Source organism: Geotrypetes seraphini, chromosome 5 (genome assembly GCF_902459505.1).
Source record: "Geotrypetes seraphini chromosome 5, aGeoSer1.1, whole genome shotgun sequence".
Lineage (NCBI taxonomy): Eukaryota > Metazoa > Chordata > Amphibia > Gymnophiona > Dermophiidae > Geotrypetes > Geotrypetes seraphini.
The window spans coordinates 113,121,822-113,147,828 of record NC_047088.1 but is presented as its reverse complement, the minus strand read 5'-3'; the positions used below and the strand labels follow the sequence as shown (position 1 = coordinate 113,147,828).

The window sequence follows — 26,007 nt, the reverse complement described above, 5'->3', positions numbered from 1 at the left end:
TCAAACAACTGAGAATCTCCAAAATGCTGCAGTTCATCTCATTTATGGCCTCAAGAAATCAGACCATGTAAGCCCATATTACAAAAAACTACACTGGCTGCCTGTGGAAGCAAGGGTCATTTTTAAGTTTGCTTGCCTTTGCTTCAAAACCATGACAGGTTCATCCCCATCCTATCTGTCTCACCAATTCGAATTCCCAGGCACAACTAATACACGCAATACCTACTTGTTCGCTTTCCATCCCTAAAGGGCTACGCCTACAAGAGATACCTCGATAGAACACTATCATTTCAAGCAGGCAAATGGAGTAAATGTTTAACCAACTTCATCTCAAATGCACTTTCATACCAAACGTTTAGAAAGTCAATAAAAACTTATCTTTTTGACAAATTTCTCTGACCCCACTTCAACCTGATGTACTTCCAAAACACTTCCAGATAAACCTGACTAAACTTAGCATGCCAATGTAATTTCAAAAGTTCTCTGTAAAGTCGCTGTCTGTATACAGTCTCTTCCCTTGTAAACCGCTTAGAACTGTGTGTGGTATGGCAGTATATAAAAATAAAGTTATTATTATTGTTATTATTATATAGAGATTGAAGAGAGTTGGGGATAGTGGAGATCCTTGGGGTACACCACAAGGGTTAGACCATGGTTCTGAATTTTCTTCGTTCAACTTTACTCTGTAAGTTCTGGATTGTAGGAATCTTTGAAACCATGTGTGTACCTTGTCTGTGATTCCTATTGTATCTAGTATTTGTAGTAGGATGTTGTGGTCCACCAGGTCAAATGCTGCGGTGACCTCTTTTTATTCCTTGCAGACCACTGAGACCACATTTGGAATACTGTGACATTCTGAATAGATTGTACCTTCAAAAGGATATAAACCAGATGGGAGTCAGACTAGAGACTTGCTAAGTTCTACATTATCAAATGCATAAAGTAACAGATAGATATCTAAACATTTACTGTATATCCTGGAGAAGAGAAGGGAAGGAGAGATATAACAGTAAAGTTTATATAGCTCAAAAATACAAATTCATTTGAATCAAGCCTTTTTCAATGGAAAGGACGGTCTGGAATGAGGGGCACTAGCGCGCCTTAGTAAAAGGACCCCTAAGTTAATGTTTATTAGCAATTTTAGATGGTAGGACGAAACATGTTGGCCAGTCCCTTCCTGACACTAAGACGAGACACTTACTAAAAAGTGCAAGCTGGAAACAATGGCTTAAGCTAAGTGACTCTCTTCTTTTTCTTTGCACTATATGATTGTAGCTATCAGCACTAATAGTTTGGTGGGCTTTTTTTAACTTTAAAATATGATATACACAAAAAATATTTAAAAATTATTAAATAATTTATTTCTAGTAAGAATCTAAAAAGGCAGATCGGATGATGATTGCATGCCAACAATGATTCACATAGCCATTGATATACAACATATGGCTGGTGGTGGCGGCTTGTCTGACTAATCTGCTAAAAAACTGAAATATTGATCTATAAACAACAACAGGGCTGCTCTGGTGATGTTAGGTCCATATACAATAGCATTGGAGCAGAAGGGAGTACAATAATCTTAAAAACAGATGAAATCAAGAAAAGCTTTAGATGACAATCAAGTATCAACTTTAAATAAAGTTGTATGAATACTATGTTAATCTGCCTATATACTATATGCAGAAATGAAAGTAGTAAAAAAGAAAGACACTATTTTATTGTACTTTTATATACTTCAGGGATAGTATTTATAGGCCTTTTAATTCTTCCACATCAACAAAATTTGGAAAAGATTACACAATAGGAGCCAAGAATATCTGCCTGTTTATGGGCAAAATAACTCTCCAACAATTTAACAGAATAAGATTAAATTTAGCATAGGGGAAACAGTGAAGAGACACAAGTTTGAAAATGATCCAGACTATATTGAGGGTTCTAGAGAAATAAGATCCCTCCCCATAAATGTTCCATTGCAATTTTAAGTCTGTTCCTGAGAATCTCCTGTGTGGTTCTCTATTCCTGAAGACACTGTTTAGAGAAACACAGACTGGTGTTGAGAGAGAGATTTTTCCATGTTCTTGATTCTTGTGATGATAATTAATAGAACTGACTAACAGAAGAAGATGATGTTTTTGTCTTCAACACATTAAAGCAGGAGTGTCAAACTCAGGGCCGCAGGCCAAATTTGGCCCACAGAGTAATTAAATTTGGCCCATGAGAAAATACCCCTCCCTCCATCTCACTGTCCACCATCTCTCTCCCGGCTTCCCTATTTCACCTTCAAAGCAGCCTGCAGAGGATCACTGGTTAGCTGTAGCAATCCTAGCAGGCTGCCATAGACTCTGCAGCACGTTCCTTCTGCCGCGGTCCTGTAGGTCAGAGGAGGGGCGGGACTGCGGCAGAGGGAATGTGCTGCTGAGGCCAATGGCAGCCTGCTAGGATCATTACAGCTGACCAACGATCCTCTGCAGGCTGCTTTGAAGGTGAGACCGGGAAGCCGGAGGATACTAGAAAGAAGGGGGGGAAACATCAAACCTTCGGGGGGGGGGGGGGCTCTGATGTAAAAGTACATGGAGGGAGGGAAGGAGGGGTCCAAAGGGACGTGTATATGCCCATATGCTGGACTGAGGGTGGGCAGGGGGAGGGGAATAAATAATGGGTCTAAAAACAGAGGAAAGGGAAAGAGATGGTGGACAATGAGATGGAGGGTGGGAAGGAATAGAAAGGGAGAGACGTTGGGCACAAGGGATGCTGTGGAGGGGGAATAGAGATACTGGATAGGAAAGTAGTGGGGAGAGATGGTGGACACTGGGGTGATGGGGAAGGAGGGAGAGATGCTGTATGAAAGGGCAGTTGAGAAAAGGAGAGATGGTGGATCTGGGGTCCATCGCTGCAGCTGCGGGGATGGAGATGAAAAAGTAAAGATGCCAGACCTCTGGGGGGAGGGAAGGGAAACGTAAGGGGAGGACAGAGATGGAAGATGGATGGTTAGCACAGAGAAAGGAGGAAATGACAAATGGGCAGGAGACCCTGGCAAGCAAGTTATAAGAAGAAAACCAAAGCCTGGGACCAACATGATTTGAATAATGACTAGATAACAAAAGGTAGAAAAATAATTTTATTTTCTTTTTTTGTGATTACAATATGTCAGATTTGAAATGTGTATCCTGCCAGAGCTGGTGTTAGATAGCAGGCATGAACTATGACCTAAAAGAGAGGAAAAGTCTTTTTTATTTATTTTGTTTGCATCGCAGAGCTGGCTAAGGGGTCCTTTTATTAAGGGGCGCATTTAGCATGTGCTAAATCAGTTAGCGAACCTTAATAAAAAAATTCAGCCTGAGACTTAGCCTATGTTTTAGATTTTGGCCCCTTATGTGATTGAGTTTGACACAACTGCATTAGAGGATTACAAAGCAGTTAAGACTATCCCCCTTTTTTACAAAGCCGTGCTAGCGGCTGCCGTGCGGCAACAGCCCTGAAGCCCTTTAAATCTCCATGGGTTTTGGGGCTGTTGCTGCATGGCTTTATAAAATAGGGGGTATATCTTTTGAACAGGAATTCAAGGCTGTGATAAACCACTTGCATTTGGGATACAGGGGTGTTCTCTGAACATTGGGTGTATGTATTTATGAGTAGTAACAATGATTGTAATATGTTAATTATTTTATACATATAAGTATATTAAATTTTCACTAAAAATCTTTTATGAGTTTATTGTAAATTGTTATTGACATTTAACAAACTTTTTGTTTTTAAATAAATAATGCAATTTTATGGAGACCCCATTCCCAAACCTTCACTTCCCCAGAAGAAAGCGTCCCTCTCTCCTCTAAGTCAAAAACGCACACATGGAGAGCTCCACATGCTTTCTCCAATTATTACAAATTTTTTACTCTATCCTAAATAATTACCGTATTTTCACGCATATAACCATGCGCGTTATATTCGTGAGCACGTTATCCCCTTTTTTTTAACATAGTTCCCCCCCGACGTCTGATTCACCCCGCAGGACCGCTCGCACCCCCACCCCAAAGGACCGCTCGCACCCCCACAGCCTCCCCACCCCCCTCCATCATATAGAAGCTGCCTACCGTCATCCTGCTGCTTCCTCTGCCGGTGGTCCTGCCCATTCTCTTAGCCCTGCGTCTACGCTGCTTCCTCTTCCGGCGGTCCCGCCCTTTCTCTGATGTCAGAAGTGTGTGTGTGGGGGGGGTGGGTGTGGGTGTGGGGATGTGTGGGTGTGGGTGGGGGTGTGGGTGTGGGGATGTGTGTGTGTGTGTTTAAATATAAAAAGATATAAATGTATTGGAGATGAAATTCTAATAATCAATTCACTAACTTTATAATATATCAAATGAAGTGAATTAAATTGTTTAATTGAATAAAATATATATATAAAATAATGAAATTAGAGTGCTCAGTGTGATATCTTATTCAAAACCAGCAGGTTAATAGAATAAAGATGTATTATCATTGCATCATTACACTCACCTACCTACCAGCCCTGAACACCTTATTAAGTGTAAGTTTGTTCAAGCAGACATATGTCAATAAATGAGTATAAAAAAATACTTAGCTGAATTCAGAAGATAATGATTGACAGATGAAAGATGTAAAGTTCACCACTATTAAGTATCTTTACTCAAGATGGTCGTAAATATCCTAATGAACTGCTCATAGGTACTGGAGGACGTGCAATGAACTATTCCTTGTTGTTATGGCTGGTTGAGAAGTAATTGCAATAAAACAAGTGAGTCCCCAAATCAAAAATGACTGCTGAAAACTTGTCCAAAATCAACGTGTGACCAAAACTCCTTAGCGTGAAAACATACAAAGGAAATGTTGGCGAGAGAAATGCCAGACCATGGGGAGAGGGGAGGGATGGAGAGAGATGCCAGAGCATGGGGGTAGAAGAAGACATGGAAGGGAAGGAGACAGATTTAACCATGGGGGAAAGGGAATGAAAAGAGACTGAGATGTCAGACCAGAGGGTGGGGTAGGAGAGAGAGAAAGAGAGAGAGATGGAAAGGAAAATTGAGATACCAGCCCTGTGTGGGAGGAAAGGAAAGATGCCAAACCATTGCAAGGGGGAGAAGAAGGGAGGGAAAGATGGAATGGAAAGAGACAAAGTTGCCAGATCATGGGGTAGGGTGGGGTAAGGAAAGAAGGAAAGGAGAGGAGAGACATTCCGGAGTATGGGAGGGGGGATATAGAGGGAGGGGGAGAGAGAGAGAAGGGAGATGAAAATGATAAAAGGGATGGAATTACTTCCTTCCAAGGAAAGGCTAAAGCAGTTAGGGCTCTTCAGTTTTAGAAGAGACAACTTCAGGGGTGATATGTTAGAAGTCTATAAAATACCTAGTGGAGTGGAAAGGGTAGATGTGACATTTGTTTATTCTTTCCAAAAATACTAGGATTAAGGGGGATGCGGGTAATTAAATTCGAATTCATTGCCAGAAAATGTGGTGAAATCAGTTAGTTAGCAGGGTTTAAAAAAGGGTTTGGATAATTTCCTAAAAGTCCATAGGCCATTATTGAGATAGCTTCGGAAAATCCACTGCTTATTCCTAGGCTTATTCCTATCGCGCACCAGAAATCACCCTTTCAAAAAAAAACCACGAAGAATCAATCATGCCTCCTTAAAGCCCATTCCCCCTGCCAACCTTCCCAACCATGCCTCTGACTCTCTCACCCCAGTCCCGACACTTTACTGCACTTCCAGATCTGCATGCAACAAAACCCAAATTTTGAAGGACCTACTTGAAGATCTCGACCCCGGATTCCTATTCATCACTGAATCATGGATTGCAAAAGACGACATATTTACACAAAACAAACTTTGCTCACACGGTTACTAGGGCCTCTTCTCCCCCAGAATTAACCGAAAAGGAGGTGGCTTGGCACTCCTCCACAAATCATTCTTCGATGTCCAGCTTCTCGAAAAGGGTAGCCATGCCTCTCTAGAATATATGCTTGTCTCTGTCAACGACGAACTCCACCCTCACCCACTGGGTATCCTGCTATTATATTGTCCACCATCCACCTGGAACAAATCCTCTGAAACCGTCCTCGAGACCATTACAAACGCCTTCCTCAAATTTCAAAGATTACTAATCATTGGGGATATTAATCTCCACCTAAACGATACCACCAACAAAGATGCAACTGATTTCAATAACTTCCTCACTTCTTTAGGCTTCCCTCCCCCAGCACTCTCTCCAACCCATGAAAAAGGGCACACACTGGACATCATCAGTTTCCTAGATCTCACCGATCACAAAACTTGGTCGATGACACCCGTTGGGAACATGTCCCCTGGTCCGACCACTTCCTAGGGGTTTTTTGCCTCCCCATTTTCATGTCTCACCTCAGGTCCCCTCCTCGTATCTCAAACTCCATTACCTTCCGAAAAAAAATTGCTAGCGAACTATTCTGAACCAAATTCCTAAACCTAATTTCCACCATTCCTAGCCCTCCAAACCCTGAATCCAACTGACACAACTGGATCACCCTCTCTGAGATCACCTACCACTCTCTCACACCACTATCCACTAAAACTGTCTCCTACTCCCGCAAGGCCCCTTGGTACCTCCCATATCACAGAGAACTGAAACAGAAATGTCGAATACTGGAACGCAAATGGATAAAAATCTAAATCCCCCACTGACAGACAGTCCTGGAGAGTTAATATTAAGTCCTACAATACCGAACTAAAAAAAGCAAGGAAGAACTACTACAGTAACAAAATCTCCAGATCCAACAACCAAAGTAATACTTTGTTTAACATCTGGCGTTCCATATCCTCTAAACATGAATCCACCATACTCCCCTCCTCTCCATCTGCCGACGATCTAGCAAAATTTTTCAATGAGAAAGTCACTACCTTACGATGCTCGTTCCCACCAGCACCCTCTTACAACTCTCTGGTGTCTACCGACTCCAACCCGACTCTAACCGTCGCCAACCATATTCTAGTCGACAGATCCTGGACCGCCTTCGAGCTCGTATCCGATTCCCAGATCGCTAAACTCTGCCTCAAGTTGAAATCCTGCAACTGTACCTTGGACCCTTTCCACTCCTACCTATATGAGAAAATTCCCACACAAGCCATCTCATCTCTCATCAAACTTATAAATTCTGCCCTACTTTCAGGTCTATTTTCTGCAGAAATGGGACATATTGCCTTATCCCCACTTCTGAAAAAAGCAGATCTAGACCCCTTCACACCAGCCAGCTATCGCCCAATATCCAATATTCCTCTCCTGACCAAGATGCTGGAGTCCATCATATCCACCCAACTCTCATCCTATCTTGAGAGATTCTCCATTCTACTACCCTACCAACACGGCTTCAGACCCAACTTTAGCACCGTATCCCTACTGGCCTCATTAATCTCAAAGGTCCAACAACTTCACTCTTGCAACAAGTTCGCTGTTCTTCTTCAATTCGACCTTTCTGTGGCTTTTGATATTGTCCATCATGATATACTAATTCTCCAAATATTCTGAAATTGGCATAAACTCAACAGTCCTAGATTGGTTCTCAAAATTCTTACGCTCCTGCTCCTACTTCGTTAACATGAATGGCTCCTCATCCCTCCCTTGGAAACCAATTTGTGGAGTTCCCCAGGGTTCACCTCTATCTCCGATTCTTTTCAATGTTTATATGTCCTCCCTGAAACTACTCCAACTATCCCCCTTGGAAACACTTTACACTTACGCCGATGACATCCTTGTCCTCCTTGAGACCGACTCTAACCTCACCAATCTCTCTGAGAACATCTCTTCATGTATATCAAACCTCCAATCCTGGGCCCTCACCGTACAAATGAAACTAAACGAGACCAAAACAAAACTACTATGGCTCGGCCCAAAATTAGATCAGCTACCCCCCTCATCTTACTTTCCTCTGGCACCACTTTGCAGCTTGAACACTCAAGCAAAGTTCTGGGCATCATCATTGATTCTACACTGTCCTTTAACGACCACCTTAACTCCATAGTAAAAAAATGCTTTTTCAATCTTCACATGTTAAGGAAAGTGAGATCCTGTTTCCATCAACAACACTTTGCTGTCCTCGTTCAATCCATCATTCTTTCCAGACTGGATTACTGTAACTCCATCTACCTAAGCCTAACAAAGAAAAGCTTTCTTAGACTCCAGCGGATTCAGAACACCGCGGCTAAACTAATTTGCAAAAAGCAAATTCGACCACGTCTCCCCGCTTCTGTCTAAGCTTCACTGGCTTCCAGTAATCCTTAGAGTTCACTACAAATGCGCCTGCCTAACCTTCAAGTCTCTACACGGCATCCTTCCTCCCCTTTTTCCACTATCTTGGAACTCCTCGAATCCCAACACCACCAGATCTACTCAAAAATTTAAACTATCCTTCCCCTCTTTAAAAGGCATATCCCATGCAGGAAAATTAGGGACATCCCTCTTCTTCAGGATCACCGAACTCTGGAACAGCTTTACTATCCCGCTTCGAGTCTGACCTCCCTCCAACTCTTCCGAAAACATTTAAAAACATGGCTTTTCTCTAAAATGTAACAACCTCTCCCTCTTCGATATACTAAGTCTCTCTAAACTTCTCTGTACCAAGTTCTTCTACTTTTCTTTGGAGTTCCTTTCTATATCAATTCCTGTAAACCGTGCCGAGCTCTACTTCTGTGGAGATGATGCGGTATACAAACTTAAGGTTTAGTTTAGTTAGTTTAGTTTAGTTTAGGATAAAAGAGAAATTAGGTTCTTACCTGCTAATTTTCTTTCTTTTAGACTCTCCAGACCGGTACAGCTTCACTGAACGGTAATAGCGAGGAGTGTGTGGCGTAGTGGTTAAAGCTACAGCCTCAGCACCCTGAGGTTGTGAGTTCAAACCCACACTGCTTCTTGTGACCCTGGGCAAAGTCACTTAATTCCCCCAGGTTCATTAGATAGATTGTAAGCCGTAGTGGATGCGGAGGTAAACCCCTCTCCCCCCCAGGGTGGGAGCAGGATCCCCGGCTGCTTGAAAATAAGCCTTGCACAAGGCAAAAACAAAATCGGGGGAAAAATCCCCTGGCGGCCCAATGGGACTCACTGCCAAAGCAGAGAACCCAGCAGAAACCTGCCCCTGTCTCTCCAATACAGGGGGAAGGTTACCTGAGGCTGCAGACAAGATGGAAGTGCTTCCAGCCAAAAATGGAGCAGATCCCGCCACAAAATCACTATGACTGCATTCAAATACCCCTTTCTTCCTCAGCTTGGCTGTCTTAAGAGCCAGGCCACAAGACCACTGAACAGGTCCCAGTCAAAGCAAAACACCTAACAGACTAAAAGAAAGATCAGATCCGCATACCAAGGCCTCCTGAGCTAGTCTGGAGCAATAATAATCACCCAACCTGGATGAAGGAGGATACAGTGAAGAACCCTGCCTATCATGGGTCTTGGTAGAAACATACAGAGCAGGCCCAACTTTGGCCAGAGCTGTGACAGAGCATCCAATCCCTCTAAGCCAGGGATCTCAAAGTTCCTCCTTGAGGGCCGCAATCCAATCGGGTTTTCAGGATTTCCCCAATGAATATGCATTGAAAGCAGTTCATGCACATAGATTTCATGCATATTCATTGGGGAAAACCTGACTGGATTGCGGCCCTCAAAGAAGGACTTTGAGACCCCTGTTCTAAGCCAAACTCCATCCATCTGCTGAAGAACCTAGGGATTTTGTGATTTGACATAGCACCATGGGATCCAATACCAAGATCCACCATGTCCACGATCTGTCAAAAAAATTTTGTTCAAGCTCCAACTCTAGGGTTCAGGGAGGTCCTATTCAAATAATCCACCTGTGAGCCACTGAAAGCAGAGATGCATGTTTCTCTGCCCAATGAACCAGGTGGCGAGCCTCTATTGCCAGGTTAACACTTCAGGTACCACCCTGCCTATTTATATGTGTCAATGCTGTAACATTGTCTAAGAGTACCCAGAGTGGGTTACCCTTGATGATGTGCTGAAATGCCAGCAGGGCCAGAAAAACAACTCTGAGCATCAGCTGACTGATAGGCTTGCTTTCTTCTGTTCCTTTTCACAGGCCTTGAGCATTCAGATGAAAGTAGTAGGTCCCCAAGCATCAATCACCGCCCACACCAGAGTAGCAAGGGAGACCCCTTGAGAAGACTGTTCAACTGGAGCCACCAGAACATGCTGATCCTCACTCTTGGTGACCCCAGCAGTCAAAGGGAGTAGTGCTATGACATGGGAGACTGCAAGGATAAGAGAGACTGCTGGAGAGGACACATATGAGCTCTGGCCAAGGGAACCACTTCGAGGGTCGCTGTCATGAACTTCAAGACCCCAACACAATCCCAGGTTCGAGGGTTTGAAACCTACAAGAGGTGGCTCTCCTGTGGTCTGGAAGGAACACTTTCCCCCATAGGATATCAAAGTGTACCCCCAAATATTCCAGATACTGAGATAGAGAGACTGTTCTTGGAGAAATTGATCACTCAACTCAATAACTGAAGAAGTAATACCACCCTAGAGGTAGCCTGAACACTCTCCTGGGCAGAAAAGGGTCTAATTAGCCAACACTATGTAACAAAAAGTGATTTCTTTTCCTGTTCTTGAGTAATAAATGTTGTGTCTTAATTGTCTATGCCACAAAGGTATAGAAAATGGCTAGCATTCCCCTCAAAATTTTATTCTATGACAAGGACATTGATATTTTGAAATGTACCTTATTTTGCAGAACATAGTAACATAGTAGCATAGTAAATGACGGCAGATAAAGACCCAAGTGATCATCCAGTCTGCCCAACCATACAAGCTCCATAAATTAATTTAGTTTAAATGGTCCTTTTTCTTAGATATTACTGGGCCAGAAACCCAGAGCTCTGCCCAGTTGTGTGCTTAGGTTCCATCTACTGGAGTCACCATCAAAGCTCACTCCAGCCCATCTTAACCATCCCAGCTATCAAAACCCTCCCCAGCCCGTCCTCAACTGAATGTCCATATACAGGACACAGGCCGTGCAAACCTGCCCAGTACTGGCCTTAGTTCCTTCAATGTTTTCTGATTAAAGATTCTCTGTGTTCATCCCACACTTGTTTGAATTATATCACCATTTTCTTCTCCACCACCTCCCTCAGGAGCGCATTCTACACATCAACCACCCTCTCCATAAAGAAGAATTTCCTAACATTACTCTTGAATCTACCACCCCTCAACCTCATATTATGCCCTCTGGTTTTACCATTTTCCTTTCTCTGGAATAGATTATGTTCTATGTTAATACTTTTGAAGTATTTGAACATCTGAATCATATCTCCCCTGTCCCTTCTTTCCTCTAGGGTATACATATTCAGGGCTTCCAGTCTATCCTCATACTTCTTTTGACACAAACCTCCTACCATTTTCGTTGCCTTCCTCTGGACTGCTTCAAGTCTTTTTATGTCCTTCACCAGATATGGTCTCCAAGTGGGGCCTCACCATCAACCTGTACAGGGGCACCAACACCTTCTTTCTTCTACTGGTCACTCCTCTCTCTATACAGCCTAGCATCCTTCTGGCAACAGCCACCGCCTTGTCACACTGTTTCTTCACCTTTAGATCTTCAGACACTATTACCCCAAGGTCCCTCTCCTCATCCGTGCATATCAGCCTCACTTCCCAGCACATACGGCTCCTTCCGATTTCTTTTTTTAGTTCAATATGTTTTTATTAATTATTTGAAAAAATAGAACAATGTAAAGACAAGACTTGTAACAATCAGGAATGTCTTTGTACAATAAAAAATTTTACATGAATATCAGGTCTGTAAATAAAAACAATCAAATAATGTGGCATTACATAGATTGATTTAAGAAGGTATTAAAGAGGGACCATCTACGTCTGTATGATCCTGAAGTTAGTGGAAATAGTTTCTTAAAAGCCAGATGCTCGTATTTCTTATATAAGCATAATTTCTAATCCCCAAATGCATTACTCTGTACTTCTTTGAATTGAATTTTAGTTGCCAGATATTAGACCATTCTTCTAACTTTTGCAGATCCTTTTTCATGTTTTCCACTCCCTCCTCGGTGTCTACTCTGTTACAAATCTTGGTATCCACAAAAAGGCAAACTTTTACTTCTAACCCTTCGGCAATGTCACTCACAAACATATTGAACAGGATCGGCCCCAGTACCGATCCCTGAGGCATTCCACTACTCACCTTTCCCTCCTCCGAGCGAATTCCATTAACTATCATCCTCTGGCGTCTGTCTGTCAACCAGTTTCTAATCCAGTTCACTACTTTGGGTCCTAATTTCAGCCCGTCCTAACTTCATCCCATCCAGATTGATTCCAAGCTGAAAAAATGTATAGGCCCTATTACTAAGGCAAAGTGGGGTATTGCTGCATGGCAAACAATGCCACAGGCATACCACAGTTGCCACTTGATCCTTTCCTCTCCCAAAGATGTAAAATACAAGCACATATTTAACTCACTACTCACCTTCCTTGGCACCAAGACCTGAAACAATCTTCCAATAATTATCAAGACAGAACCCAACTATCCCAAATTTCGAAAGAAACTGAAGACTTTCCTTTTTAAGAACTCAATATGCTCTTCCACAGCAACCTACTCAGCATTTCACCCTTCCAGAAACCACACGAGTTCCCTTCCCAAACTCTACCTAACAATCGCACCAATCTACTTGTATGTAACTCAACTGTATTGTACTTCAAACTGCCAAATTGTAATTCTAATGACAGCTCAATGTTCCTCTCTATTGAATGATTACTACATCTCCTATCTCTAGTAACTACCTTATAGTATACCGCTTTATATTTTAATTGTTAACTCCTAAATGTAATGTAAACTTCTTGATTTGTAAGTCACCTTGAACCTAGATATACATAGAGTGACCCAGAAATTGAAGATTAGATTAATTGGATCCTCTCTGAAATCCAAGGCTGCCACCTTGGACCTGGCCCTTCCAGGCTCAATGCGGATTCTCCTAGTACTGAGGACACAGACTAGGAAAGTAAAGACAAAGATACAGAATCCACTTCATCCCAGTCCTCTTCTGACTATACCTTTGTATCTTGTGCATTGCCCTGTTATGGGGAAACTGTGCTCTTATGGGGGAGATCCCCAGGCACTACCACCGCCATAACCCCTGCGGAGTCACTAAGACCACTAAAATTTAAGTACACTTCATACATCATACTAATAAATTCAGGAGCAAAAGCCAGACCAAGTCACCTAGAGGGACCTTACAGGTATTCCTTTGTGTCCCTCTGGGGTTTAACAGTAGTAGCTTGGAAAAGAGACAGCTAAGGAAGGGATATCATAGCAGTTTACATATTCCTGTAGCCCCTAAGTATTTTTCCTCACTTGTCTCTCCCTATACTCCCCCGCCCCACCCCTGGTGAAGCCCATTGGGTAAGTCCTTCTTATCTGTTCCCTTCTCCTTCATCACCAACTCCATCCCTTCTTTTTTGCTGTGCCGTATGCCTGGAACAGGTTGCCAGAGTCAATACATCATTGTCAGATATCTATACCCATCGCATCATTCCTTCTGCTAGAAAGTCCCCAACTCTGAGATGTCTTCTCTGTCTGTCCAAATTAGGCCGCTGCATATGCCTTTCCGGTGATAGAGAAAAAGTTATCATAAATGAACCGAGTGTTTCAATGTCAAGTTCAGCAAGAAAAAGAATGATATGTAAAAGGTATTTGCCAGAAAATTGAATCGGAACATGTAAATGGAAAAAAAAAAGATTAATGTATCAGGAAGTTAAGAGATTACAGCAGAAATTTCAGCCTCAATTGGGGATGCTTAAAGATGACAATGGAATAATATCGAATAATCCAGAAAGCATTAAAAGCAGATGGAAAGAATATACAAAAAAATCTATACAAAAAAGGCAATGAGGATATAACATTAGGGAAACTGAACAGGAAACTAACACTGAAGAAGAACTAGATATTTTAAAATAAGTCATAGCAGCAATTAAAGCTTTATTGAAAAACAAGTCACCTGGTATCAACTGTATTCCAAATGAATTAATCAAAGACTTTGAAGGTGCTATCATGGCCCTCACTCGAATATGTCAACAGATCTGTAAGGAAAAAACATGACCAACCAACTGGAGAAGATCACTGTTCATACCTATACCAAAGAAAGGTAATGCGAAGAACTGTAATAACTACAGAACAATTGCATTAATTCCACACGCCACCAAAATATTGCTGAAAATAATACAACAAAGGCTACAATCGTACGTTGAGCAAGCGTTACTTGAAATTCAGGCTGGTTTCAGAAAAGGTAGAGGAACAAGAGACATTATTGCCAATGTTAGATGGATATTAGAGAAGAGCAAAGAATACCAAAAGCCCCTATACCAGAGTGTCTCAAATTTTCTCGAGCCGGGGCACACTAAAGATAGTGGCCACAGCTTGAGGCACCAGAAGTGCACGGAGGTCGCTGTGATGACATCACGCATATGCATGACAACATCACATCGACGTCCGCGCATGTGCAGAGGCCCTCCAGATGGACCCTGAGATGCCAGTAGAGGGTGCCAGCAGGGAAGAGGGCCGGAGAGAATGAGAGGCACTGGCATCAGCTGATTGCCTACAGCAGTGTTTCTCAACTACTTCAAGCTAAGTACCCTCTAAGTCTAACAAATATCAACTGAGTACCCCAACCACAGACCTCCCTAGGCCCACCCAAGCTCTGCCCCAGATCCCATCCCCTTTACTAATTGTAATGCAATTTTTTTCCATTCATTTTTTATATACACAGCAGATATAAATTCTCAAAACTGACACATTTCAATCACTATATTGAAAATAAAATCATTTTACCGACCGGCGATCCTCTGCAGGCTGCTGTAATTAGCTTTAAAGGTGAGACCGGGAGGCCAGGGGGGAAGCTGGAGGCCACTAAAGAGAAAGGGGAAACATGCAGGCCTTCAGCGAATCAGGCAGCGCTGGCGCTGTACTGCGTGGGGAAATAGGCTTCAGGCACCTCTCTTCCTCCTCAGTGTGTCGTGGCACACTTAGAATCTCAGGAGGCACACAGTTTGAGATACATTGCCCTACACTTTTGCTTCATCGACTACAGTAAAGCCTTTGACTGTGTGGATCACATTAAACTATGGAGAACTCTAACACAAATGGGAATACCCAAACACATAATTCAGCTGATAAAGAGCCTCTACGAAAATCAAGAAGCTGCAGTGAGAACAGAATATGGCAACACTAATTGGTTTCCAATAAAACGTGGTGTCAGGCAAGGATGCATCTTGTGTCACCTTACCTGTTCAACCTTTATGGAAAAGCCATCTTCAGAAAAGCAAATTTGGAAGAAAAGAGCATCGGTTTCAAAGTTGGTGGCCGAAATATAAACAACCTGCGCTATGTAGATGATACAATGCTCATCACCAGTAGCAACGAAGACATGCTGTATCTACTGAGAAAAGTCAAAGCCGAAAGTAACATGAGATTAGAACTGAACATAAATAGGACGAAGACCATGAACACAGAAAATGATGAAGATTTTGAGCTTAAAGGCAATAGAATAGAAGTTGTAAAGGATTTAAATTTCCTGGGCTCTTTCGTAAACATAGAAGCAACTAGCAGGGAAGAAATACTCTGCAGAAGAGCACTTGGTTACTCTTCAATAAAAGCAAGGAAATAACACTCCAAATGAAGATCAGACTTGTCCATGCACTCATTTTCTCAGTGGTCAATTACGTATGAGAAAGCTGGAAACAAGACAGAAAGAAGATTGACTCATTTGAGCTCTGGTGCTGGAGAAGGATTTTAAGCATGCCATGAACCACCAGAAGAACTAGCAAATTGATGTCACTCAAAGCCCAAATAATGAAGTTACAACTGTCTTATTTTGGTCACACTGTCAAAAGAGAGAGATCATTAAAGAAGGATATTATGTTTGGGAAGATCGAAGGAACCAGGCGAAGAAGACGACCTGCAATCAGATCGCTGAACATGTTACACAGAAACATAGAAACATGAAGGCAGATAAAGGCCAAATGGTCCATCCGCAGTAACTATTATCTCTTCCTCTCTCTAAGAAACCCACTTGCCTGTCCTAGGATTTCTTGAATTCAGACACAGTCTCATCTTCACCACCTCTTCCGGGAGATGTTCCATACATCCACCACCCTTTCTGTAAAAAAGTATTTCCTTAGATTACTCCTGAGCCTATCACCTCTTAACTTCATCCTATGCCCTCTCATTCCAGAGCTTCCTTTCAAATGAGACTCAACTCATGCGCATTTATATCACATAGGTATTTAAACATCTCTATCATATCTCCCCTCTCCCGCCTTTCCTCCAAAGTATACAAATTGAGCTCTTTAAGTCTGACCACATATATCTTATGACGAAGACCACACACCATTTTAGTAGCCTTCCTCTGGACAAACTCCATCCTTTTTATATCTTTTTAAAGGTGCAGCCTCCAGAATTGTACACAATATTCTAAATGAGGTCTCATCAAAGTCTTATACAGGGGCATCAATACCTCCTTTTTCCTACTGGCCATACCTCGTCCTATGCACCCTAGCATCCTTCTAGCTTTCACTGTCACCTTTTTAACTTGTCTGTCCACCTTAAGATCATCATATACAATCACACAAAGTCCCGCTCTTCTGTCGTACACAAGTTCTTAACCCCCCTAAACTGTACCGCTCCCTCGGTTTTTGCAGCCCAAATGCATGACCTTGCATTTCTTAGAAATTAATTTCAGCTGCCAAATTTCAGACCATTCCTCAAGCTTTGTCAGGTCTTTCTTCATGTTATTCACACCATCCGGTGTGTCTACTCTATTGCAGATTTTGGTATCATCTGCAGAGGCAGCATAGTTTCTAACCTTAATAGGTGTTATCCATGGACAGCAGGCAGATATTCTCACACATGGGTGACGTCACCAACAGAGCCCCGTAACTGACACTTGAAAAGTGAATCGCAACTTTAAGTTTATAAAGTTCGCGATCAGCCCGCACCACACATGCACGAATGCCTTCGCACCCAACGTAGGCGCGTGGTCCCTTCAGGTAAGATAAGCCAGCTAAGAAGCCAACCAGGGGAATATCAGCCTCAGCATTTTCGGTTGGCCTAACCAATGTCAGCAAAGGCCTATGGGAGATCATATCATTCATGTCTGACCTTAGGGCATGTCATTGAAAACAGCCTAAGCTAGCCTAAATGAAATCAGTGCTTAAAGGTAACAAAGGACCTTGCAGCGAAGAGGTGTTAAGATGTGTTAATGTCTGGTGCTTAAGATGGACAGCTTAAGATATACATGCTTGGTGCATGAGCTAGCATAGATAGCTAAGATTAGTCAAAAACCATTGTCAGAGGCATACTGGAAATTACATTAGACGCCAGTCTGTAAGGGACAGGTTCTCCCTCTATTCTTCACCAGTCTCTCACATCTCACTCGCCTTATTCACCATTGTTTCAAATAGTTTACAAAAGACAGGGGTACTTAATTTCAATAAATTCTATTTTTAGAACAAGCCTCAAATGTATGAAAATGAGAGATTAGAACTCCCCCCGCTCTCTTTCTCTCTCTCTGGAACCCGAAGCTTGGAACATCACCACGATCCGCTTTTTCTCTCTACCTGTCTCTCTTTCTTTGTCCTCACAGCACCTATTCAGGAAGCTGTCTTTTCCCTCTCATTCACAAGAGCACAGAAGCAGTCTCTGTATTTGTAAAGCTTATTTCTACAATTGTAATGCTTGATGTATCTTTATAAATTCTGCTTTTCTGTAATATTTAGCTTATTTCTGCACAATATATATTCTCTATGTAATCACTTCTGGCTGTGTTTGTCATTTGATTTTACTCCCTACTGAATCTTCTGCGACGGTATTGAACCCGGGACCTGACAGATTGTAAGGCCGCCTCAACATTACCCCTAAAAACCTTACATTTGGGGGGCTAAACCTTACAGGGAGGTGGGTGGGTTGTGAGAATATCTGCCTGTTGTCCCTGGATAACACCTGTAACGGTAAGTAACTGTGTTTTATCCAAGGACAAGCAGGCAGCATATTCTCACATGGGTTACCTCCAAGCTAACTAGAAAGGAATGGTAGGAGAGTTTGGCCTTTAAGAAAATAAATTTTGTAATACTGACTGGCCGAAGTGCCCATCCCTTCTGCAAAAAGTTTCCAGACAGTAATGTGAAGTGAATGCATAAATTGAGGATCAGGTAGCAGCTTTACAGATTCCCTCAATAGAAGTGGATCAAAGGAAAGCAACAGAAGCTGCCATAGGTCGTACTTTGTGAGCTGTGACACAACTCTCCAGAGGCAGACCAGTCCGAGTGAAGACAGAATGATATACAGGGAGCTAACCAGTTGGAAAGAGTTCTTTTGGAAACAGGATGCCCCAACTTATTAGTATCAAATGAGAGGAACAGTTGGGAAGATGTCCTATGTGACTTTGTCCTGTCGATATAATAGGCCACAGCACGTTTACAGTCCAGAGTGTGTAGCACTGTTTCTCCAGTATGAGAGTGAGGCTTGGTGAAAAAACTGGGAGAACAATCGACTAATTGAGATAGAACTCCGTAACAACTTTCAGAAGAAACTTTGGGCGAGTGCACAGAACCACTTTGTCATGGTGAAAAACTGTGAAAGGTAGATCTGCCATCAAGGCTTGTAACTCACTGAACCTCCGTACAGAGGTAAGGGCAATGAGAAAAACCACTTTCCAGGTGAGAAACTTGAGATGAGCTGTGGCCATTGGTTCAAATGGTGGCTTCATTAAGCTGGAAAGAACTACATTAAGGTCCCAGACTACAGGAGGAGGCTTGAGAGGTAGTTTTACATTGAAAAGCCCTTCCATGAATCTGGAGACCAAAGGATGGGCAGTAAGAGGTTTTCCCTCGATTGGCATATGAAAAGCTGTAATAGCATTGAGACGGACTCTGATAGACATAGACTTAAGACCAGAGTCAGACAGATGGAGAAGATAATCCAAGACCACCTCCACTGACAAGGAAGTTGGATCATGATGATGATGACGGAGACACCAGGAAGAAAACCAAGTCCACTTTTGTTGGTAACATTGTTGAGTGGACAGTTTCCTGGAGGCGTCAATAATAGTGCACATGGGCTGAGAAAGAGGTAATGAAGTCAGCATGAGAGATACCAAGCTGTCAGGTGTAACGATTGCAGGTTGGGATGAAGAAGATTTCCTTGATTCTGTGTAAGCAGAGGAGCAAAAATTGGAAGCAGTATGGGCTCCCTGGTGTTGAGTTGAAGTAGAAGGGAGAACCAATGTTGTCTGGGCCACCGAGAAGCTATGAGTATCATGGTGGCTGATTCCTGCTTCAGTATGAACAAAGTTTTCAAGATGAGAGGAGTAGGAGGAAATACATCCGCTTCCAATCCAGGAGAAATGCATCCACTTCCAGAAGGTGAGGAGAGTAAAGTCTGGAGCAGAACTGGGCAACTTGTAATTGTGGGGAGCCGCAAACAAGTCCACTTGAGAAGTGCCCCATTGTGAGAAGATGGACAGAAGGGACATCGAGCTAAGTGTCCAGTTGTGAGGCTGAAGAATTCTGCTGAGGTAGTCTGCCAAGGAATTCTGCTCGCCATGTATGTAGACTGCCCTCAAGAAAAGGTTAAGGGTGGTTGCCCAAAGCCAAATCTTTTGAGCGTCTTGACAATGTAGAAGAGAGCCCGTGCCTCCTTGCTTGTTTATGTAGTGCATTGCTACTTGATTGCCCATGCGAAGGAGGACTTGATTGTTTAGAAGATGTTGGAAAATTTTCAGTGCATAAAACATCGCTCTGAGCTCCAGCAAGCTGATGTGAAATTTGCGCTCTGTGGCAGTCGAATGACCTTGTGTCTGAAGATCGCTCATGTGCACCCCCCAGGCGTATGGAGAAGCATCCGTTGTGAGCACCGGCTGATGAGGAGGAAGATGGAAAAGGAGACCTCTGGATAGATTGGAGGAGGTCATCCACCAATGGAGTGACTGCAGAAGAGATGAGGTTAAAGAGATATTCTGTGAGAGTGGATCTGTCGCCTGAGACCACTGAGAAGCGAGGGCTTACTGAGGAGTGCAAAGATGCAGTCTGGCATTTGGGGTGACATGAACTGTTCGGGCCACATGGCCCAGGAGAACCATCATGCGCCTCGCTGAGATTGTCTGGAGCTGAAACATCCGCTGACAGAGATGAAGTAGAGCGGTTAGGTGATCTGAAGGAAGAAATGCCCTCATAAGAATAGTATCTTGAATAGCCCCGATGAACTGGAGACGTTGAGTCAGCTGCAGTTTGGACTTTGGGAAATTGATTTCGAAGCCAAAGGCTTGAAGTTAGAAATGGTGTGAGCCGTCGCCAGAGCCACCTCTTGAGACGATGAAGCCTTGATCAACCAGTCATCCAAATAAGGGAACACCTGGAGACCTTGGGATCGGAGGGCTGCTGCTACTACAATAAAACACTTCATGAAGACTCTGGGAGAAGATGCCAGGCCGAACGGAAGGACTTTGTACTAGTAGTGATGGTGACTGATCTGGAATCAAAGGTATTTCCTGGAAGCCGGATGGATTGGTATATGCGTGGAGGCTTTCTTTAGGTCCAGAGAGCATAGCCATTTGTTCTGAGCCAATAGGGGATATAGAAGGGCCAGAGAAAGCATTCGGAACTTCTCCTTGACAAGATATTTGTTGAGAGCTCTGAGATCCAGAATGGATCACAGTCCCCCCCCTCCCCCCCCCCCCGTCTTCTTTGGATCCAAGAAGTATCGGGAGTAAAATCCTTGATCATGCTGAGAGGGAGGGACTTCCTCAATGGCACTGAGAAGTAGGGATTGAACCTCTTGGAGTACTAGAGAGGACTATGTCAGGTTTAAAGCGGAATCTCTTGAAGGATGATCGGGAGGAAGGGTGTGAAAATGAATAACATAACCCTGACAAATGATGTTGAGGACCCAAAGATCTGATGTAATGAGCTCCCAGCGATTGATATAAATCTGAAGTCACCTCACAATTGGCTGAGACAAAGATTGGAGTAGAGGAATGATGGCTATGTTCTGAAGTAACATGTCAAAAAGGCTGTGCAGGCTTTTGAGGAGCAGCCAGTTGTTTAGGCTGTTGACAGGGCTGTTTCTGCCTACGAGGTGGAGGAGGAGCAGGAGCCTTTGCATTATATCTGCGCTGGTACGAAGAAGCATATTTAAAAGGGTGAGCAGGTGGAGGTTTCTTTTTAGGTTTCACCAGCACATCCCATCTGGTTTCGTGAGCAGAGAGCTTTTGTGTGGCAGTGTCGATAGAGTCTCCAAACAGTTCATAACCAAGGCATAGAGCATTGGCCAGACAGTCTTGGTTGTTAACGTCGAGGTCTGAAACACGCAACCATGCAAGATGTTTCATTGCCACCAACATAGCCACCAATCGAGAGGTGAGTTCAAAAGTGTCATAAGCGGATCTCACCATATATTTACGAAGCTGTAGGACAATAGAGACAAGGTACTAAAAATTCTTGGCTTTACGTGCAGGGATGTATTTTTGGAAAGAGGAGAACTGTTTGATGAGTTGTAATTTCCCGTCCTGTTCATCAACATTGAGGTTTGGTAGAGGCGGCTGCCAAACTTGTCTACTGTTCTACCCTCTCCACCAGGAGGAACGGATGCATACACACTGGCCCCAGAAGATTTTTTTCAATGTGGACTCAACTATGAGGGACTCATGAGGCAATTGAGGCTTATCAAAACCCGGCAATGGTACTACTTTGTAAAGAGATTCCAACATTTGGGGGGCCACTGGTACAGAAAGTGGAGTCTCAAAGTTATAGTAGAAAGTCTCTCTAAGGATGACATGGAGAGGAAGCTTCAGCATTTCCTTAGGAGGAAAGTCAAAATCAAGAGTTTCCAAATATTCCTTGCTGTATTTGGAGTCAGCTTCCAAAGGAATATCCAGGTCTTTTGCCATCTGGCACATAAACCTGGAGAAGGAAAGTTTCTCTGAAGGAGAAAAGGCTCTGGTAGGTGAACGTCGAGGGGAAGCAGAAGAATCCTCTTCTGTAGAAGATGGTAGCTCTGGCTCGGAATCGCCCAATAAATCAGAATCTCTTAACAGAGAAGATGAATAGTGGGATCGGTATCAACGGCTCGGTGTCAAAGCCTCAAGGTGTTTAGACTTGAGTGAGACCTTGCCTGACCATGCCGGTATAGCCTCCCGGGATGTAGCTGAGGAGGACCGATGCTGAATTGATGGAATGCTTGACTCCGGTGTCGAGGATGTCTGTATGGGGGGAGTAGTAGTTACAGGAGAGGTCAGTGCCTTGAGCAACTCAAACTGTACTGGTTCCTGGAGAGTCGGTGCCGACATCTGCACAAGCGGAGATGGTACCAACAGATGAAAATGCTCCCCTAGTTCTTCCCTTAGCAGGTTGTCAATCTTCTGCTTAAGGGAGAGGGCCGGTACCATTTGCTTTTTTACCAGTATGGGTGGCTTAACTACACGGTTCGGGGATGAGGAGGCCGAAGTAGAGGAACTCACCAATATCAGTGCCGTGCATTTACAGGACTTACGCAAGGTCGGCATGACCTGGCTCAATGCAGCTTTGACCTGTGTCCCGGAGGGAAAAGTGGAAGGCTTCTTAGCCAGCTTACCTAGAGACATGGTTAAAGGGGTTAAAGTTGATGGCTCCACCGTAGTTGAAGATCTCGGTGTCGTCTTGGTTGTCGGCTCCGCTTTCATTAAGGCGCCGAAAAGCTGCTTTTGTTGAAGTAAGCGGTTATTTAAGGTGCACTTCTGAAAGGAAGTGCAGCGAGAGCATGACTCGGGACGGTGCTCGGGCTCCAGACACTGGAGGCACTAGAAGTGAGGACTGGTCACAGATATAGCCCGAGCACAGCGACACTTTTTGAAACCTGTCGGCAGGAAGGACATGGACAGGAAGACCACTGTTGAAAAATCAAATTCAATGGTGAAAGGAATTCAGAAAACCCCGCTGGGCCAAAAGCCCACAACGGCAAAAGAAAAAAGAAGGTTATTCTCACTTTTTTTTTTTTTTTAGAAGAGGAAAAAGAGAAGAAAACACTGACAAAAAGTCACAAACCATGAGAGCGGGAAGGCAGTGAAAAAAAAAAAAATTCTCAACGAACGTTGCACGCGACTTCTTAGCTCTGCAGAAACTAAGAAACTGAAGGGACCTACATCGGGCGGGAAGGCACTCATGCACAATCGGTGCGGGCTGATCGTGAACTTTCTAAACTTAAAGTTGTGATTCACTTTTCAAATGTTCCTAGTGGGGCTCCGTCGGTGACAACTACAATGTGTAAGAATATGCTGTCTGCTTGTCCTGGGATAAAAATCTTACCCGAAAGCCCTTCAGCAATATCGTTTATAAAAATGTTAAAAACAACAGGCTCAAGAACAGAACCTTGAGGCACATGACCTTGAGGCATCCCTTTCCTCAGAGCGATCTCCACTGATCACTATTCTCTTTTGCCTCCCACTCAACCAGTTCTTAACCTAGCCCGTCACTTTGGGACCCATTCCGAGATCACTACACTTCTCCCTCCGTATTCACGTGGGATAGGGGCAGAGCCAGACCGCGAATTGAGAAAAACCGTGCATATCTTCTCATCCGGCTCTGACCCACCTCCGCCTCCCTCCCACCTTCCCCCTGGCATCCTGGCCTTACCTGGTGGTCTGCCAGGCTTTTGGGCAGGAGCGATATTTCTACACTCCTACCCCATGCAGATCGCCAATAGAAAATGACTGCCGTGAGTTCCCGTAGTCTCTCGAAACTACGACGGGAGCTCACGGCAGCCATTTCTTATTGGCGATCTATACGGGGCAAGAGCGTAGCTCCGAAAGCCCGCTAGACCACCAGGTAAGGCCGGGATGCCGGGAGGAAGGCTGGAGAGAGGCAAAAAATTGTGAATATGTGAAATCGCGAGTGTCGAAACCGCCAATGGGGAGGGGGAAGAGTACATTTATTTATTAGACGTCTGTATGGAACACTGTCAAAGGCTTTGCTAAAATCTAAATCTACCACACATAGTGCACTCCCTATGTCCATTTCTCTGGTCACCCAGTCAAAGAAACTAATCAGATTTGTCTAACTCTGGTGAATCCATATTGCCTCCGGTCCTGTAATTCCAGAAACTTCACCATTCTCTGCTTTAAAAGCGTTTTCATTAATTTGCTTAAACACAAAAGTCAGATTTACTGGCCTGTAATTCCCTACTTCTTCCTTACTTCCACTTTTGTGTAGTGGGACCACGTCCGCCCTTCTCTAGTATCACTCTCGACTCTAGAGACTCATTGAAAAGGTCAATCAGCGGAGCCACTAGAACTTCCCTAAGTTCCTTCAGTACCCATGCGAATGACGCTGGAGGACCTTATTTATTTTATTTTAAAAATTTCTATACCGTTTACAACATAATTTACATACTAGACTAGCACAACCGTTCTCTTTTTAGACCTGTAATTCATTAAGTTACTAGGACTCGAACACAAGTTGATGGCACCTAACACAGTAGTAATAGTAGTAGTAGCAGCAGCAGTACAGCTGCACTACGCTGGGGATGCACTTTCACCATTTCCCAGCTCCAATCAGGATTTTTGACCTGTAACTCAAGTCATCTGGGCCCTCATACCACCAGAGGGACCAGGTGAGGCTGTCAGTTGCTCCCACCCCCCTCACTTGCTGTGCAGCACACGGGACGGATGGTCCTTGACCAGCCGTCCAGCACAAATCTGGAATGAATCCTGAGTATTCTGGCCTGAGGAAAACACCAAGTGCAACTTTGAGCCAAATTAAGTTGTTTTGAGGCAGATAGAGGCTTTTATGCTAAAATCTGGAAATTCAAGATGGACACAACAGCGATTTTAGCATCAAAATGGTCCATGGGACTAAATAAGGGGTCAGAAAATTCAGGAAATAGGATTTTAGAGGGGGGGACTGTCCCTAGTCCCAGAACCCTTTAAAAACAACTTTTAGAAGCTCTTCCTCCTCCCCAATTTCTCTCATAGGCTATTACAACCTGAATTCACTGTGCCATACAGGTGCTGGGAGTTGCCAAGGCTGAAACTGCAGCCAGAGAACCACTGCCTCAGACACCAAGGAAACCCAAATAATTTGCTCCTTCAGACTGTTCCTCAGTCCTACCATTCAGACTGAGACCTCAGCCCCCCACCGGAACTTGGTCAGCATCCGATCCTGGTAAAAAAAAAAAAACTACCATGAGGTCTCTCAGCCTGCGCTCCAGATCTCTGCTGACAAAACTTGGAGCAAGCCTTGCTCCTAAGGGAATAGTCCCTGAGCTCCCAAACTAGTAATGCAGGCTAACCAAGCTTCTTGGCTACAGAGTACTGCCCTTAGAGTCTGAGCTCTCTTGCAGCCAGAGGTGTCCTGTAACTGGGATCCTCTGCAGCACCAAAAAGCCTCACAACCAAATAAAAACCTGAAATTACAAGAAAAATAAACATGAGCAGAACAGACAGGATCTTACCATCTAGCATGTAGAGAGTAAAACTGAGCAATTACAGGATAGCCCAGTGATGGGAGGCAGAGCATAAAAATGTAAATGAAACTGTTTTCTACATCAAATATCATGATCAGAGATACACAAACCTCAAGTTCAAGAATGATGTGTCTATTGCATTAGAAACACTCATTACTGTAACATTCCCCATGCTATAGAGTGCTTCTCCCATAGGAGGGAGGGCTATAGCTGACTCACGAAAAGGTTGGGAAAAATCACTCTTGTCATTTCTACTGCTGATTAGACAGCAAGATTTGCCAGTCTTATGGACTGAAGAGACAGAATGTAGCTGTATCTCAATACAATAGACCTCAGTATGAGAGCTGGCAGAGTACAACTGCAGTCCCTTGCTACTCCACTAAAAGGATAGTGAGATGAAGTGCAGAAAAAAGGAATACACCTCGATCAAAGGTACAGCTTTGGCCCAGTACTCTTTATCTGAGAGAGGACTAAGAAGGGAGGTAATAATCCAGAGGAGAGGAAGAGGAATAGTAGGCACAG

The 26,007-nt window shown here is 43.6% G+C and overlaps 1 protein-coding gene across 1 annotated transcript in view; it reads right to left on the bottom strand.

The window, feature by feature from the left end:
• The window catches only part of COL18A1 (collagen type XVIII alpha 1 chain), a 585,697-nt gene that overhangs the window by 480,668 nt on the left and 79,022 nt on the right, over nt 1–26,007 (bottom strand). The window lies entirely within an intron of this gene.